Source organism: Hyperolius riggenbachi, chromosome 6, assembly GCF_040937935.1.
Source record: "Hyperolius riggenbachi isolate aHypRig1 chromosome 6, aHypRig1.pri, whole genome shotgun sequence".
In the NCBI taxonomy this organism is placed as follows: domain Eukaryota; kingdom Metazoa; phylum Chordata; class Amphibia; order Anura; family Hyperoliidae; genus Hyperolius; species Hyperolius riggenbachi.
Window position 1 is genome coordinate 388,124,719 of NC_090651.1, and position 17,257 is coordinate 388,141,975.

Here is a 17,257-nt window from a genome sequence, read left to right on the forward strand (position 1 = left end):
GGCAATTTCAATGGTGGCGAGTCTGACGTACATAAATCGCAGCAATGGCCGTTAGCAACGTCTGAATCTCACGAAATGTCTCATGCAGGTAGAAGACATATTGTTAGACTTGGGCTCCAAAGATGGGTTCCCTACATCTCTGCAAACCAGAGTTACAGGGCTCCAAATTTGGTAAAATCCCCCATAGGCTTTCATTGGGCCTCCTATTTACAGTTCCAAAATCTCACATCTTTTCAAAGGGCAATTACTCAGCAGTGGCAAATTTTCTAGCATTGTAGGGACCCTTAGGGGGAACATGACTGGTGAGTTTCGGGCCCCTAGGCCAAAGAGGTCATAGCCTAGGGTCACAAAAACCTGTTTATTTGGGCTATTTCAATGGTAGTGATGGTGGCATACATAAATCTCAGCCATTGCCGTTAGCAACGTCTGAATCTCACGAAATGTCTCATGCAGGTAGAAGACATATTGTTAGACTTGGATTCCAAAGATGGGGTCCCTACATCTCTGCAAACCAGAGTTACAGGGGTCCAAAATTGGTAAAATCCCCCATAGGATTTCATTGCCTCCCTATTTCACTTTCCAAAATCTCACATCTTTTCAAAGGGCAATAGCTCAGCAGTACCAAATTTTCTAGCATTGTAGGGACCCTTAGGGGGATCATGACTGGTGTGTTTTGCCACTGCTGAGCCATTGCCCTTTGAAATGGTGTGAGATTTTGGAACGGTAAATAGGAGGCCCAATGAAAGCCTATGGGGGATTTTACCAATTTTGGACCCCTGTAACTCTGGTTTGCAGAGATGTAGGGACCCCATCTTTGGAATCCAAGTCTAACAATATGTCTTCTACCTGCATGAGACATTTCGTGAGATTCAGGCATTGCTAACGGCCATGGCTGAGATTTATGTACGCCACCATCACTACCATTGAAATAGCCCAAATAAACAGGTTTTTGTGACCCTAGGCTATGACCTCTTTGGCCTAGGGGCCCGAAACTCACCAGTCATGTTCCCCCTAAGGGTCCCTACAATGCTAGAAAATTTGGTACTGCTGAGCCATTGCCCTTTGAAAAGATGTGAGATTTTGGAAAGTGAAATAGGGAGGCAATGAAATCCTATGGGGGATTTTACCAATTTTGGACCCCTGTAACTCTGGTTTGCAGAGATGTAGGGACCCCATCTTTGGAATCCAAGTCTAACAATATGTCTTCTACCTGCATGAGACATTTCGTGAGATTCAGACTTTGCTAACGGCCATGGCTGAGATTTATGTACGCCACCATCACTACCATTGAAATAGCCCAAATAAACAGGTTTTTGTGACCCTAGGCTATGACCTCTTCAGCCTAGGGGCCCGAAACTCACCAGTCATGTTCCCCCTAAGGGTCCCTATAATGCTAGAAAATTTGGTACTGCTGAGCCATTGCCCTTTGAAAAGATGTGAGATTTTGGAAAGTGAAATAGGGAGGCAATGAAATCCTATGGGGGATTTTACCAATTTTGGACCCCTGTAACTCTGGTTTGCAGAGATGTAGGGACCCCATCTTTGGAATCCAAGTCTAACAATATGTCTTCTACCTGCATGAGACATTTCGTGAGATTCAGACTTTGCTAACGGCCATTGCTGCGATTTATGTACGTCACCATCACTACCATTGAAATAGCCCAAATAAACAGGTTTTTGTGACCCTAGGCTATGACCTCTTTGGCCTAGGGGCCCGAAACTCACCAGTCATGTTCCCTCTAAGGGTCCCTACAATGCTAGAAAATTTGCCACTGCTGAGTAATTGCCCTTTGAAAAGATGTGAGATTTTGGAACTGTAAATAGGAGGCCCAATGAAAGCCTATGGGGGATTTTACCAAATTTGGAGCCCTGTAACTCTGGTTTGCAGAGATGTAGGGAACCCATCTTTGGAGCCCAAGTCTAACAATATGTCTTCTACCTGCATGAGACATTTCGTGAGATTCAGACGTTGCTAACGGCCATTGCTGCGATTTATGTACGTCAGAATCGCCACCATTTAAATTGCCCAATAAACAGGTTTTGTGACCCTAGGCTATGACCTCTTCGGCCTAGGACTGCATTGAACGTGACCCACGCATTGTGCGCATTCTGGACAACACCAATTACTGGGTATATACCCTTCTGGATCCACGGTACAAACACAATGTTCCAAAACTGCTTGAAGAAAGAGCCAGACAGGTCAAAATGGAAGAATACCAGCAGGCCCTTGTGGAGACATTAAAGAGGAGATTGACATCCTCCCCCTCCTCTAGCCAGTTGTACGCCGACAGACTGACTTCCGCAAACCCAGGACGACCAGGAGGGCAGCAAACAACTCAAGCCGCAGCTAGTGCCCAAAAGGGAATGGTATTGGCAGTGTCCTTGGAGTGGGAAAATTTTCTGACACCCATGCAGCAGCACACAGAACAGCAAGCGTGCAGATCCACCTCCAACACCGATCGCCTGGAGAAGATGGTCAAGGACTACATGTCAGATGGCGTAGCTGTGTTGAACAATCCATCTGCACCCTTCAACTATTGGGTATCGAAGCTAGACACCTGGCACAAACTGGCAATGTACGCAATAGAGGTGCTGGCTTGCCCGGCAGCCAGCGTTATGCCGGAACGCTGTTTCAGTGCTGCCGGAGGCATCGTCACAGATCGGCGTATCCGCCACAGCAAATGCAGACCGTCTGACTCAAATTAAAATGAATCAATCCTGGATTGGAAACGACTACGCAACACTCCCGGACCCCAACCAAGTAACATGAACAATGAACATCTGTGATTGGTTAGCGTTTCCGGTCCCTGTTTATTGAACCTCTCATCTGTATTACATTTATGACTGCATGGCGACAAAATGCAAATTGCTATCCGCACGCTTCTTGTCCTCATGCAAGGCCTGGGTTGTTGTGTCTCAAAGCGTGGCCTTCTCCTCCTGCGCCACCCTCCTCCTGTTCCATCACGTGTGCTGCTGCTGGGTTAGCGTTACCGGTCCCTTTTCCTGGAACCTCTTATATGTATTACATTTATGACTGCATGCCGACAAAAAGCATGTTACCTGTGCAAAGAAAACAGACATTTCCCGCATTTAAAAGACAGTTTTCCCTTTGAAACTTTAAAATCGATTTTCTCAAAAACTATAAGCTCTTTTTGCTAATTTTTTTTTCCTCTTGTACCCACTCCCAAGGTGCACATACCCTGTAAATTTGGGGTATGTAGCATATAAGGAGGCTTTACAAAGCACGAACGTTCGGGTCCCCATTGACTTCCATTATGTTCGGAGTTCGGCCATGTTCGGCCCGAACCCGAACATCTAAATGTTCGCCCAACACTACACGTGACCCGTTCGGCCAATCACAGCGCTAGCCGAACGTTCGGGTAACGTTCGGCCATGCGCTCTTAGTTCGGCCATATGGCCGAACAGTTTGGCCGAACACCATCAGGTGTTCGGCCGAACCCGAACATCACCCGAACAGGGTGATGTTCTGCAGAACCCGAACAGTGGCGAACACTGTTCGCCCAACACTACATCAGAGCAAGCCCAATCCTGCACAGCACTGTTTCTGCTACAAGTCGGTAGATCTACTGACATATGGCTTACATGAAGTCACAGAGGATGTAGATATACTGTAGTGGTGGATAAAGTGGTTAAGAATGATCGTCAGGGCTAAAACTATGCTATCCCGCGGCAAAACAAGAGTTTTATCACTCTCGAATCCCCGGGGCAAAAACCGGGGAGCATTTCCTGTAAGAAGCAGAGCTTTCTGCAGTAGCTCGGCCTCTCCTCGCATCAATCCACACTGATCGCTGCCTCTCCCCGCCCCTCTCAGTCTTCTTTCATTGAGAGGGGCGGGAGAGAGGCGGAGATCCGCGGTGGATTGGCGCGAGGAGAGGCCGAGCTACTGCAGAAAGCTCTGCCTCCCCGGGCAGCAAAATCCAAAACCAGGAAAGTCGTGGATTTTTGCCCTAAGATTTGGGGGTGATAAAACCCTCGTTCAGCCACGGGATAGCAGTTCTGGATAAGCGGGACTGTACAATAAATGTCGTTGCAGACTATCCAACTGCAGTGGAGTGTGAGATGTTCTGCGTTTCCTGTGCACATGGCAGCGTGTGATTGGCTGATGACCTTGGGTCGCATGAGGCTCCCTCTGGCCTTCTCCCTGATTCAGCAGCAGCACTGGGTGATGTGAGGGGGTATTTTCAGAAGCTGGTATTATGGGAGAGGAGATCTGGTTTTCTTGGGAGGTGTTGAATGTCAGAGTTGACACACACAGCTGGTGGGTCTGGAGGGGGCTCCGCTGAGACCCTCCACTCCTCCTTCACCTCCAGGACTCAGCATTAGCTGGCTGCTTATTCTCTACGTCTGCCGGCTGAATGTGCGCTGGAGTAGCCCCCCCCCCTCCCCCTGTCACCCTCCCGCACTGGCCTGCAGACGAGTATAGAGTGACAGAGGGTGACATCGCTGGTATGAATGAGGAATAGAACCTTTGCCGTCACACACCCGGCACACAGCTGACGGAATTCAGTGTTCCGTGTCACAGAAGTCCAGAACAAAATGTGACTGTCTCCACCAAACTCCCTTCAGGTACATCCTTGGTCATTCTAAGATCTGACACTAATAGACTGAAAATACACATAGAGCCAGGGCCAGGCAGAGGCGAGAGAGGCTCCAGCCTCAGGGCACAGTGTAGGAGGGGGCACAGGGCGGGGCTGAGGAGGAGGCGCAAGAAGCCCCAGCCTCAGGGTGCAGTGTAGGAGGGACACACACAGGGTGGGGCAAGGCAGAGGTGAGAGAGGCTCCAGCCTCAGGGCGCAGTGTAGGAGGGGCACACACAGGATGGGGCAAGGCAGAGGTGAGAGAGGCTCCAGCCTCAGGGCGCAGTGTAGGAGGGGCACACACAGGGTGGGGCAAGGCAGAGGAGAGAGAGGCTCCAGCCTCTGGTGCGCAGTGTAGGAGGGGGCGCACAACTCACTCAGCTATCACTCCCATCACCCTCCTCCCTCCCAATAACATCACACACCATAATACTGTACAGGGCCAGGCAGAGAGGCTCCAGCCTCAGGGCGCAGTGTAGAAGGGGGCGCACAACTCACTCAGCTATCACTCCCATCACCCTCCTCCCTCCCAATAACATCACACACCATAATACTGTACAGGGCCAGGCAGAGAGGCTCCAGCCTCAGGGCGCAGTGTAGGAGGGAGCACACAGCTCACTCAGCTATCACTCCAGTCACCCTCCTCCCTCCCAATAACATCACACACCATTATACTGTGCAGGGCCAGGCAGAGAGGCTCCAGCCTCAGGGCGCAGTGTAGGAGGGGGCGCACAACTCACTCAGCTATCACTCCCATCACCCTCCTCCCTCCCAATAACATCACACACCATAATACTGTACAGGGCCAGGCAGAGAGGCTGCAGCCTCAGGGTGCAGTGTAGGAGGGGCACAACTCACTCAGCTATCATTCCCATCACTCTCCTCCCTCCCAATAACATCACACACCATTATACTGTACAGAGCCAGGCAGAGAGGCTGCAGCCTCAGGGCGCAGTGTAGGAGGGCGCTCACAACTCACTCAGCTATCACTCCCATCACCCTCCTCCCTCCCAATAACATCACACACCATAATACTTTACAGGGCCAGGCAGAGAGGCTCCAGCCTCAGGGCGCAGTGTAGGAGGGGGCGCACAACTCACTCAGCTATCACTCCCATCACCCTCCTCCCTCCCAATAACATCACACACCATAATACTGTACAGGGCCAGGCAGAGAGGCTCCAGCCTCAGGGCGCAGCGTAGGAGGGGACGCAGGGCCGCGCCGAGGCAGAGGCGAGAGAGGCTCCAGCCTCAGGGTGCAGTGTAGGAGGGGCACAAAGGTCACTCAGCTATCACTCCCATCACCCTCCTTCCTCCCAATAACATCACACACCATAATACTGTACAGGGCCAGGCAGAGAGGCTCCAGCCTCAGGGCGCAGTGTAGGAGGGGACGCAGGGCCGTGCCGAGGCAGAGGCGAGAGAGGCTCCAGCCTCAGGGCGCAGTGTAGGAGGGGGCCGCAAATCCTCCTCCACCTATAACTACAGCCCTGATCAGCGTATCATGTAGGTGTGGTTCCAGTATCGCCTATCTGCTGATGATACACAAATAACCCCCCCCCCCCCCCATCATGCCCAATATCCACATAAAACAAAGGGAGGTAGGAGAAATAAAGATGGGTATGGGGTAAGACCAATAAGTACTTCAATAAAAATAAGTACCGTATTATTTTGTAGTGAAAGTCAGTGCAAAGACTCACATGTGCACATGTAAAACCACTGTCTGTTATCACATTTCATTGCTAAATTTCCAAATGCAAGTCAAATTATATCATACACAAAAGAACATTATTTAAACATGATGCAAAAACATTGCCGCCTTCTCTTGGCCCAAGATAATTTAGGACAGATTGCTGAAATGCACCACCTATAGCAGTGTTCACACTGCGGCCCTTGTGTTGTGGTTGCATGCAGTGTGACGCTGCTAAATGTGAACGTTAACAGTAAAAAATGGAGCATACTTTTCTTTGGCTGTATACGTCACTGTACCTGACCCAACGCACGGTGATGTTGTGTGACGTTGCTGTCCCTTTCTGTCGCGTTGTATCTCTGCTGTCACAGGTAAAGCAACGTCCGACTGAACCTAACTTAAGGCAAAGTATAAAACTGTCCTGTGGCCTGCCACGGCCTGAAATCCTAGATCCTCTGGGAAGGGTGACGCTCAGTCAGCTTAGTACACATAGCAAAGGGGGTTTATACATCTGGGAAGGAGCCATTCATTCTGAACAACAGTCAAAGATATTGAAGCCATATATGTTGTCTTCTTCATGCAAAGTTATACATCAGGAAGACCATGCCAAATTGCATTCTGCACGTATTACAACAGTACGGCTCCGAAGTTAGAGTTTACATTCCAAATTGGCCCACCTGCAGTGTAGATCTGTATATCATCTAAGATGTTTGCTTTATTATGAAAAGAATGCAAAAAAAAAAAAAAAAGCAGAAATTATTTATCAGGCAACAATGGAAAAACAGAGCGGTTGGGGGGGGGGGGGGTCTACCACAAAGCTGAGGGGCTACAGAGGTTGCAGGGAAACTGAAGAACCTAAAAGTATGGCCAGCTCTGACATTTATTCTTAGTTCAGGTGTGATTTATAAGAAAAAAACCTGAGCCAAAGTTCGGTTTCAGAAACATACTTACCTAGGAAGACAGAAGCCTCTGGATCCATCCTGTAGAGTCTTACCGTGCAGGGCAGTTTCTTGTGCAGTACAGGCAGGGCGACCGCCCTGGGTGCAGACTGGCAAGTAGAAGAAGGGGGGAGCAGGAAGAAGGACATAACCGCTAGGGAGCTGGTGACGCGCGGTGCAGCCAAATGGAAGAAGAAGATTACCAGCGCGATCACCTTCCTTGACTCCTCCTGGGCTGCCTGCGTCAGACGTCAAGTCATCATCACGTCACCACCGTGTGATGACACCTGATGTCCTGTAGCGGTACTGCAGGCTGCATGTGTTCGGCGCCCATGGAGGAGTCGGCTTTCCGGGCTCTCTTTGCCTCTGTGTTTCCTGGTTGTGTGACTGTCCCTAAAGAGTCAGGGTTCGTGAGTCCACTGGGGGGGGGGGGGGGGAGGGGGCGCAATTTTTACACCCTCGTCCTGGGTGCAATTTAGTCTAGAAACTGCCCTGTTCCTGTGTCTTCCTCGCTGCTGCTCACCGGGACCTTCCAGAACATCATGGCTGGGATGGTCCATGCTCTGTAAAAGTGGGCTGGGATGGGGTGAAGCCGTTATAGGATCCAGAGGCCTCTCGCTTAGGTAAGTATGTTTTTGTACCGGAGGTTCACCTCAAATACACTTTAACATGCTCTGTAACGTGTTGCTGAAAATGTCATCTATATAAAAAGCATAATAATTATAATAATAGTAATAAAGGCCTTATTTTTGAAGTGTTTAATTCCTAATGATATCTGTATTTGGGAGAAGCTATAATTACCCAATATAAGTGCCGTTTCATAGTTGTTGTAAAATAGTACTCTGCATTGTCAGCTGGCTTCCTTTTCTCTTTATGGTAACTGGAAGCCATTTAGCAGAGCTATTTATGGGAGGAAGTAGCTGTGATTGTATTCTCACAATGCAGAGCTGTCTTATGTAACTGACGTGCCAGTCCCGCCCATCCAGCACAGCCCCGCCCATCATCACGTGCCAGCCCCGCCCCCTCCAGCACAGCTGTCTGCCCAGACAAGAGAAATAAACAGCATATTGTGTAACGTAGCGTAGCTGCATGTGACATGGCAGAATCTGCAGTATTTCACATATTACAACCCATTACCTCTATCCAAGCAGTGCTCCTAATATTACTATGACATAGCATCACTCCCAACTGTCCCTTTCTTCGGAGGGACGGTCCCTCTTTGGAAACCATATCCCTCTGTCCCCTTTTCCTCCTCATTTGTCCCTCTTTCAGGACCCATGTACAGATTTGTGTAAATACATGTACTTTTCTCCTGAAAAGTGTGTTTAACCACTTGAGGACCGTCTTGTTAAACCCCCTTAAAGACCAGACCATTTTTCTTCAATTGGGCCACTGCAGCTTTAAAGAGAAACTCCGACCAAGAATTGAACTTTATCCCAATCAGTAGCTGCTACCCCCTTTTACATGAGAAATCTATTCCTATTCACAAACAGACCATCAGGGGGCGCTGTATGACTGATATTGTGGTGAAACCCCTCCCACAAGAAACTCTGAGGACCGTGGTACTCCTGGCAGTTTCCTGTCTGTGAGCCTTGCTCCATTGTGGGAAATAGGTGTTTACAGCTGTTTCCAACTGCCAAAACAGCATGCAGCAGCTACATCACCTGTCAGCAGTAAAAATGCCACCATGTAATAAATGTCAGAATGTAAATCAGGGATTTAAAAGATTTCACAATGGGCAAACACTGACTAAATCATTTATACATAATTATTGTAAAAATGAAGTACGTTTTTTATTACATTATTTTCACTGGAATTCCTCTTTAAGGCCTTACTGCAGGGCCGAACAACTCAGCACATCCCCCCCCCCTTTCTCCCCACCTACAGAGCTCTCAGTTTGGGGTCTGATTGCTCCCCCAATGTTTGTTTGTTTGTTTGGTTTTGTTTTTTTTTGAAAATATTTTTATTATAATTTTTTTAATAAATTGACCTATTTCTTTAATATTCTGTGATAGGCTTCAGCCTATGACTACCGATCGCTTCCGTGTGCCCCATGGGGACAGCCATGTCTTAGATTGCTGCACTGTACATCCTAATTAGATGGCAGTTTCGCCGTCTAACAGTCTCCGAATGCCGATCGCTGCTGGGAGACTGAAGGTGGAGCGGTCCTGGGGCTGTCGCCGCGGTCAGTGGTGCTCAAATACCCCTTTTTAAAATTCGAGTTTGGTCGAATTCGAATAGTAAATTATTCGAGGTCAGTCGAATATTCGAGTCGAATAATTTTTACTATTCGATTCGACCTCGGACTTCGAGCTGACTATTCGAGTCGGTATTCGAGCTCATTATTCGAGCTGACTATTCGAATTGGCCTTAAATAGCTTCCAACACTTGTTTTGAGGGTGAATGATGCAAGAAACATCTTTTTTTCCAAGTAACAACAGCAAGTGATTATGTGGGGATGTTCCTTTAAAAAAAAAAAAGGTGGAAAGAGAAGTTGTGTCCAGAATTTTGTTCAGTACTGTATATACTTCATCTTCATCTTCATCTTCATCTTCATCTTCATCTTCATCTTCATCTTCATCTTCATCATCTTCTTCATCTTCATCTTCTTCTTCTTCTTCTTCTTCTTCTTCTCCTTCTCCTTTTTCTATATCGTCTTCTTCTTCTTCACTTATTTCTCTTTCCATTTTTTTTTTTAAAGAAATGCAGCTATTTTTGAGCGTAACAAATAGCTGGTGGGCGCACGCATGTTGGAAGCGCCATTGTATGTGCTCCCTGGCAGTGGAAACACACAGACAGCAGGAGGTAAATTCAGCAGCAGGAGAAGGAGGATGAGTGTGTGGCAGCAGGCAGTCAATGAGGCAGGCAGCGTGACATAATAGCCCTGGTACCTAGCGGTGATACCAGGGCTGTAAATAAACACAACAGGAGGTCCCAGACAGCGGTCGTGCAGCCCACATCGTGTCCAATACACAACTGGGACAACACAGTTTTCAACCCGGGCACCTCAGAAAAATTAAACCTTTTTTTTTTTAATGGTTTTTTGGTTTTGGTTTTACAACCAATTACACAGATATAGCTATTATTTGACGTAATAGCTGGTGGCAGAGTGGCAGCAGAAGGTAATTCTGTGTACCCTGGCAGTGGGAAACACAGACAGACAGCAGCAGCAGCAGGAGGAATGGAGGAGTAATTATGTGAGCAGCTATTGTTTGACGTAATAGCTGGTGGCATAGTGGCAGCAGAAGGTAATTCTGTGTACCCTGGCAGTGGGAAACACAGACAGACAGCAGCAGCAGCAGGAGGAGGAATGGAGGAGGAGCAGTGTGAGTGTGGCAGCAGGTAGGCAGCGTGACATAATAGCCCTGGTACCTAGCGGTGATACCAGGGCTGTAAATAAACACAACAGGAGGTCCCAGACAGCGGTCGTGCAGCCCACATCGTGTCCAATACACAACTGGGACAACACAGTTTTCAACCCGGGCACCTCAGAAAAATTAAACCTTTTTTTTTTTAATGGTTTTTTGGTTTTGGTTTTACAACCAATTACACAGATATAGCTATTATTTGACGTAATAGCTGGTGGCAGAGTAGCAGCAGAAGGTAATTCTGTGTACCCTGGCAGTGGGAAACACAGACAGACAGCAGCAGCAGCAGGAGGAGGAATGGAGGAGGAGCAGTGTGAGTGTGGCAGCAGGTAGGCAGCGTGACATAATAGCCCTGGTACCTAGCGGTGATACCAGGGCTGTAAATAAACACAACAGGAGGTCCCAGACAGCGGTCGTGCAGCCCACATCGTGTCCAATACACAACTGGGACAACACAGTTTTCAACCCGGGCACCTCAGAAAAATTAAACCTTTTTTTTTTTAATGGTTTTTTGGTTTTGGTTTTACAACCAATTACACAGATATAGCTATTATTTGACGTAATAGCTGGTGGCAGAGTGGCAGCAGAAGGTAATTCTGTGTACCCTGGCAGTGGGAAACACAGACAGACAGCAGCAGCAGCAGGAGGAGGAATGGAGGAGGAGCAGTGTGAGTGTGGCAGCAGGTAGGCAGCGTGACATAATAGCCCTGGTACCTAGCGGTGATACCAGGGCTGTAAATAAACACAACAGGAGGTCCCAGACAGCGGTCGTGCAGCCCACATCGTGTCCAATACACAACTGGGACAACACAGTTTTCAACCCGGGCACCTCAGAAAAATTAAACCTTTTTTTTTTTTAATGTTTTTTTTAGTTTTGGTTTTACAACCAATATAGCTATTATTTGACGTAATAGCTGGTGGCAGAGTGGCAGCAGAAGGTAATTCTGTGTACCCTGGCAGTGGGAAACACAGACAGACAGCAGAAGGGCAGTACACAGCAGCCCACTGTAGGTGTAAAATGTGTGGCTGCAGGCGACGTAATAGTCAAAGTGAACCAGGCTGGCTTAGTGAGCAGGAGCCAGGAGGTGGTAAAGGGTGGTAAGGCACATTAACGATGGTTCTTCCGGCAGCCAGTTCATGTCCCCCTCTCGCCGACAACAGGGGCCAGGAACTCGCCTTCCACCCACGCCTGGTTCATCTTGAGAAACGTCAGTCTGTCCACAGACTTGTGAGACAGACGTAAGCGTTTCTCGGTGACCACGCCACCAGCTGCACTGAAGCAGCGCTCGGACAGCACGCTGGAAGGGGGGGCAGGACAGCACTTCCAGGGCGTACTGCGCCAGCTCGCTCCAGATCTCCAGGCGCTTGACCCAATACTCCATGGGATCAACAGGGGAATCGCTGTCAAGCCCGCTGTAGGACTCCATGTAGTCAGCCACCATGCGGGTCAGGCGCTGGCTGTGACCGGAGGAGGATGCTGCTGCATGCACCTCCTCTCTAGTCACTGCTGCCGGAGCCTCTACAGTCCTGTAGAGCTCGTGGCTGAGAGACAGCAGGTCTGTGGGGCGCTTGCTGCTGGATGCAGGCACCTGCTGCTGCCTCTGTGCTGGCTGCTGGACAGTGGGGGTGGAAGGCTGGGGGAAGGCTTCCTCCAAGCGCTCAACAAGGGCCTGCTGCAAGCTCCTTATTTGTTGCGCTGGGTCTTCTCCTGCAGGCGGCAGGAACTGGCTCAACTTCCCCTTGAGGCGTGGGTCCAACATCATGCTGATCCAGATGTCCTCCCTCTGCTTCATCTGGATCACCCTGGGGTCCCTGCACAGGCACCTCAGCATGTGCGCTGCCATTAGGAAGAGGCGGGCCACGCCTGCTGGCACATCGACGGCAGTGCTGCTGTCCTCATCCTCCTCCTCCTCCTCTGCCTCGTCAGCCTCATCCTCTCTCCACCCCCGCACCAACTCAGCTGCACTGTGCTGCTCCCCCTCATCAGCAGCAAGGTCAGGGACCTCCACCAAGTCCTCCTCCTCCTCCCCCTCAGAGGTGGACTGTGCAGCTGCTTGCCGCTCCTGCTAGTCCAAGGCTGCCGATCCCTGTTCCAGCAAAGCATCGAGGGCCCTGTTCAGCAGACAAACCAGGGGCACCCACTCGCAGACCATAGCATGGTCCCTGCTCACCATGTTAGTGGCCTGCAGAAAGGGAGCCAGCACTAAGCACACCTGCTGCATGTGCCTCCAGTCATCATCGGGGACGATGGACGGGATGTTGCTGGTCTTGTCCCTTCTCTGAGCGGCGGAAACAGTGGCCAGGGCAAGGTACTGGTTGACAGCGTGCTTCTGTTCAACCAGACGCTCCAACATCGCCAGGGTGGAGTTCCAGCGAGTCGGAACGTCAAGGATCAGCCGATGGCGTGGCAGCTCCAGCTCCTTTTGCACGTCTTCCAGGCTCGCACAGGCTGCAGCCGAGCGCCGGAAGTGACGCACAACGTTCCTTGCCGTTTCCAGCAGTTCGCCCATCCCCTGGTAGGTGCGCAAGAACTTCTGCACCACCAGGTTCAGCACGTGGGCAAGACAGGGGATGTGGGTCAGGTTTCCCCTGTCTATTGCGGCAACCAGATTGGCCCCATTGTCGGCCACCACCTCTCCGACTCTGAGGCCTCTGGGGGTCAGCCAAATCCTCTCCTGCTCCTGGAGTTTGGCCAACACATGGGTTGCCGTCAGCTTGGTCTTCCCAAGGCTGACCAAGTGCAGCAGCGCTTGGCAGTGGCGGGCCTTCACGCTGCTGCTGAGGCGGGGGGTTTGGCCAGGTGTGCCGGAGGATGGCAGAGGATCGGAGGAACCTGCTGCAGTTCCCCTGACCCTGCGGGGTGGCATCACCCACTGTGTTGCTGCTGCTGCTGTGCCCGCTGCTGCTCTCCCATCCTCACCCCCTTCCACCAAGCTGACCCAGTGGACAGTGAAGGACAGGTAGCGGCCTGTCCCGAAGCGGCTGCTCCAGGAGTCCATGGTGACGTGGACCCTTTCACCAACCGCGTGCTCCAGCCCTCGCTCCACATTGGCCATCACAAAGCGGTGCAGTGCAGGAATGGCCTTGCGGGAGAAAAAGTGTCTGCTGGGGAGCTGCCAGTCTGGGGCTGCGCAAGCAAGCAGCGCACGAATGTCGCTCCCCTCCTGCACGAGCGTGTACGGCAGGAGTTGGGAGCACATGGCCCGTGCCAGCAAGCCGTTCAGCTGCCGCACGCGACGGCTGCTGGGAGGCAGAGCCCTAACCACCCCCTGGAAGGACTCGCTCAAAAGGCTCTGGCGTGGCCTTTTGCTGGCACGGGAATCAGCAGACACAGCGGAGGAGGCCACTGAGGACTGGCTGCCAGAACAGGCCTCAGTGTCGGCGGGAGGAGTTGCAGAGGGGGGAGGAGCAGTGCGTTTCCGCACTCCTGCTGGTGCTGCTGGAGGAGCAGGAGGGCGGGTGGCTGCTGTTGCTGCTGCTGCTGCTGCTGAAGGCTGTGCAGTGATGGGTGTGGTGCCACTGCCAGCACCAGATGCCTTCAGCCTCTGGAACTCCTCATGCTGGTGGAAATGTTTCGCAGCAAGGTGGTTGATGAGCGAGCTGGTGCTGAACTTTAGGGGTCTGCACCTCTGCTCAACTTCCGCTGACAGTGGTTGCAAGTGGCGTACTTGCTGTACACAGTGGGCATGGTGAAATATCGCCAGATTGGTGACAGAAACATCCCCCTACGGCATGGAAGCGCTGCTGCCTGTCTCCCTGTGGTGGTTGGGGGGGGGCTTGGGTGCGGCTGGTGGTGGTACTGGCAGATGCTGCTGCTGCTGCTGCTGAGCCTGAGACACCAACAGGCTGTGGGACCTGCCTACTGCTGCCAATGCTTGCAATGATGCGCCTCCTTGCAAGGCCCACAAGAGCATCCTCCTCCTCCTCCTCAGAGCTGCTGAGGACGACATCCCCTGGAGGTGGTGGCACCCAGTCTCTGTCTGTCACCGGGTCATCATCATCCTCCCCCTCCTGAAACATGTCCTGCTGGGATGATGACCCCCCAAACTCCTCTCCTGATGCATGGATGGGCTGCTTGACTGTTGCCACAGTCTTGCTGTCCAATCCCTCATCCCCCAAAGTGCCCATCAGCATCTCCTCCTCAAAATCGCCAACAACAGCAGACAATACCCTGATGGTGCCTGGGGTAAAAATACTGCTGAGTGACAGGTCGCCAACTTGTGACGGTGAACTGGCCTCCTCCCCAGACCCTGCTGGGCGGCTGCTGCGAACAGGGGTGGTGGTGGTGGTGGTGGTGAGGGTGGAGGCCTCGGATGCAGAGCTGATGGCGGGCTGCTCATCCTCCGTCATGAGTTGCACCACAGTGTCTGCATGCTTTTCCTCAATGGGACGTTTCCGACCCGGCTGGAGGAAAATGGGAGCAGGTGCTACACGCTGCTGCTGCTGTGTCTCTGCAGCGTGAGTTGCAGATGCTCCTGCTGGGCGGCGCCCAAGGCGTCCACGGCCAGTGGCTATGGGAGGAATGTTAGCCACTGACGCTGCTGCTGCTGCTGCGGAACTGTGCATGGTGGCGCGGCCGCGGCCTGCCACAATGCTGCTCCCTCTCCTCCTGATTCCCTTGCTGCCCTTCCCCTTGCCCAAACCGCGCTGGCTGCCACTTCCAGACATCTTCGATGTTTTGGGCGTATAGACAAAAGTTTTTTAAAAGGGCGGGTGAAAAGTGGGGTACTTTAATGGAGTGGGTTGGTGGGTGAGGTGACTGAGTGAGTGTCCCTAGTACAGTAAGTAAGTAGTAACAGTCAGGAAGTACAACTAGCAGTTACAATAATCAGTAGTAATCACAAGTAAATTTAGTGTGTGTACACTACAGACAGTGAGTGCACGCACGCGCAAACACGCGCAGGAGCTAGCCTATGAACAGTGACTGAGTGAGTGTCCCTAGTACAGTAAGTAAGTAGTAACAGTCAGTAAGTACAACTAACTAATTACAATAATCAATCAGTAATCAGAAGGAAATAGAGTGTGTGTAGTGTGTGTACACAGACAGTGAGTGCACACACGCAGGAGCTAGTAGCCTATGAACAGTGACTGAGTGTCCTAGACTCCTAGTACAGTAAGAGTAAGTAGTAACAGTAAGTACAACTAACTAATTACAATAATCAATCAGTTATCAGAAGGAAATAGAGTGTGTGTAGTGTGTGTACACAGACAGTGAGTGCACACACGCAGGAGCTAGTAGCCTATGAACAGTGACTGAGTGTCCTAGACTCCTAGTACAGTAAGAGTAAGTAGTAACAGTAAGTACAACTAACTAATTACAATAATCAATCAGTTTTCAGAAGGAAATAGAGTGTGTGTAGTGTGTGTACACAGACAGTGAGTGCACACACGCAGGAGCTAGTAGCCTATGAACAGTGACTGAGTGTCCTAGACTCCTAGTACAGTAAGAGTAAGTAGTAACAGTAAGTACAACTAACTAATTACAATAATCAATCAGTTATCAGAAGGAAATAGAGTGTGTGTAGTGTGTGTACACAGACAGTGAGTGCACACACGCAGGAGCTAGTAGCCTATGAACAGTGACTGAGTGTCCTAGACTCCTAGTACAGTAAGAGTAAGTAGTAACAGTAAGTACAACTAACTAATTACAATAATCAATCAGTTATCAGAAGGAAATAGAGTGTGTGTAGTGTGTGTACACAGACAGTGAGTGCACACACGCAGGAGCTAGTAGCCTATGAACAGTGACTGAGTGTCCTAGACTCCTAGTACAGTAAGAGTAAGTAGTAACAGTAAGTACAACTAACTAATTACAATAATCAATCAGTTATCAGAAGGAAATAGAGTGTGTGTAGTGTGTGTACACAGACAGTGAGTGCACACACGCAGGAGCTAGTAGCCTATGAACAGTGACTGAGTGTCCTAGACTCCTAGTACAGTAAGAGACAGGGCCCGTTCAGACTGCACGCGTTTCCAGCCGCGTTTTGGAAACGCGTGCAGGAGGCAGACACGCACGACATCCGACAGTGCATAGAGTGCACTGTCTGATGTTCACACTGCATGCGTTCCGGGAACGCATGCTGCGCCCAGATTTTGTCAAAACGCGCGGCTGTCCCATTCACTTTTCAGTGATGGGATCAGCCACGCAACGCACACAAACGCGGATGGCGTGCGTTCTGCATGCATGGCCATCCGCATTTGTGATCTGAACGGGCCCTAAGTAGTAACAGTAAGTACAACTAACTAATTACAATAAGCAATCAGTTATCAGAAGGAAATAGAGTGTGTGTAGTGTGTGTACACAGACAGTGAGTGCACACACGCAGGAGCTAGTAGCCTATGAACAGTGACTGAGTGTCCTAGACTCCTAGTACAGTAAGAGTAAGTAGTAACAGTAAGTACAACTAACTAATTACAATAAGCAATCAGTTATCAGAAGGAAATAGAGTGTGTGTAGTGTGTGTACACAGACAGTGAGTGCACACACGCAGGAGCTAGTAGCCTATGAACAGTGACTGAGTGTCCTAGACTCCTAGTACAGTAAGAGTAAGTAGTAACAGTAAGTACAACTAACTAATTACAATAATCAATCAGTTATCAGAAGGAAATAGAGTGTGTGTAGTGTGTGTACACAGACAGTGAGTGCACACACGCAGGAGCTAGT

The 17,257-nt window shown here is 50.3% G+C and overlaps 1 protein-coding gene across 1 annotated transcript in view; it reads left to right on the forward strand.

Moving 5' to 3' along the window:
* The first annotated feature begins 4,518 nt into the window (after nt 1-4,518).
* The window catches only part of LOC137521999 (interferon-inducible GTPase 5-like), a 98,065-nt gene continuing 85,326 nt past the window's right edge, over nt 4,519-17,257 (forward strand). The window contains exon 1 of the mRNA XM_068241998.1: nt 4,519-4,587. The gene's annotated coding sequence lies outside the window, so the exon portion shown is untranslated. The remainder of the gene's footprint in view (nt 4,588-17,257) is intronic.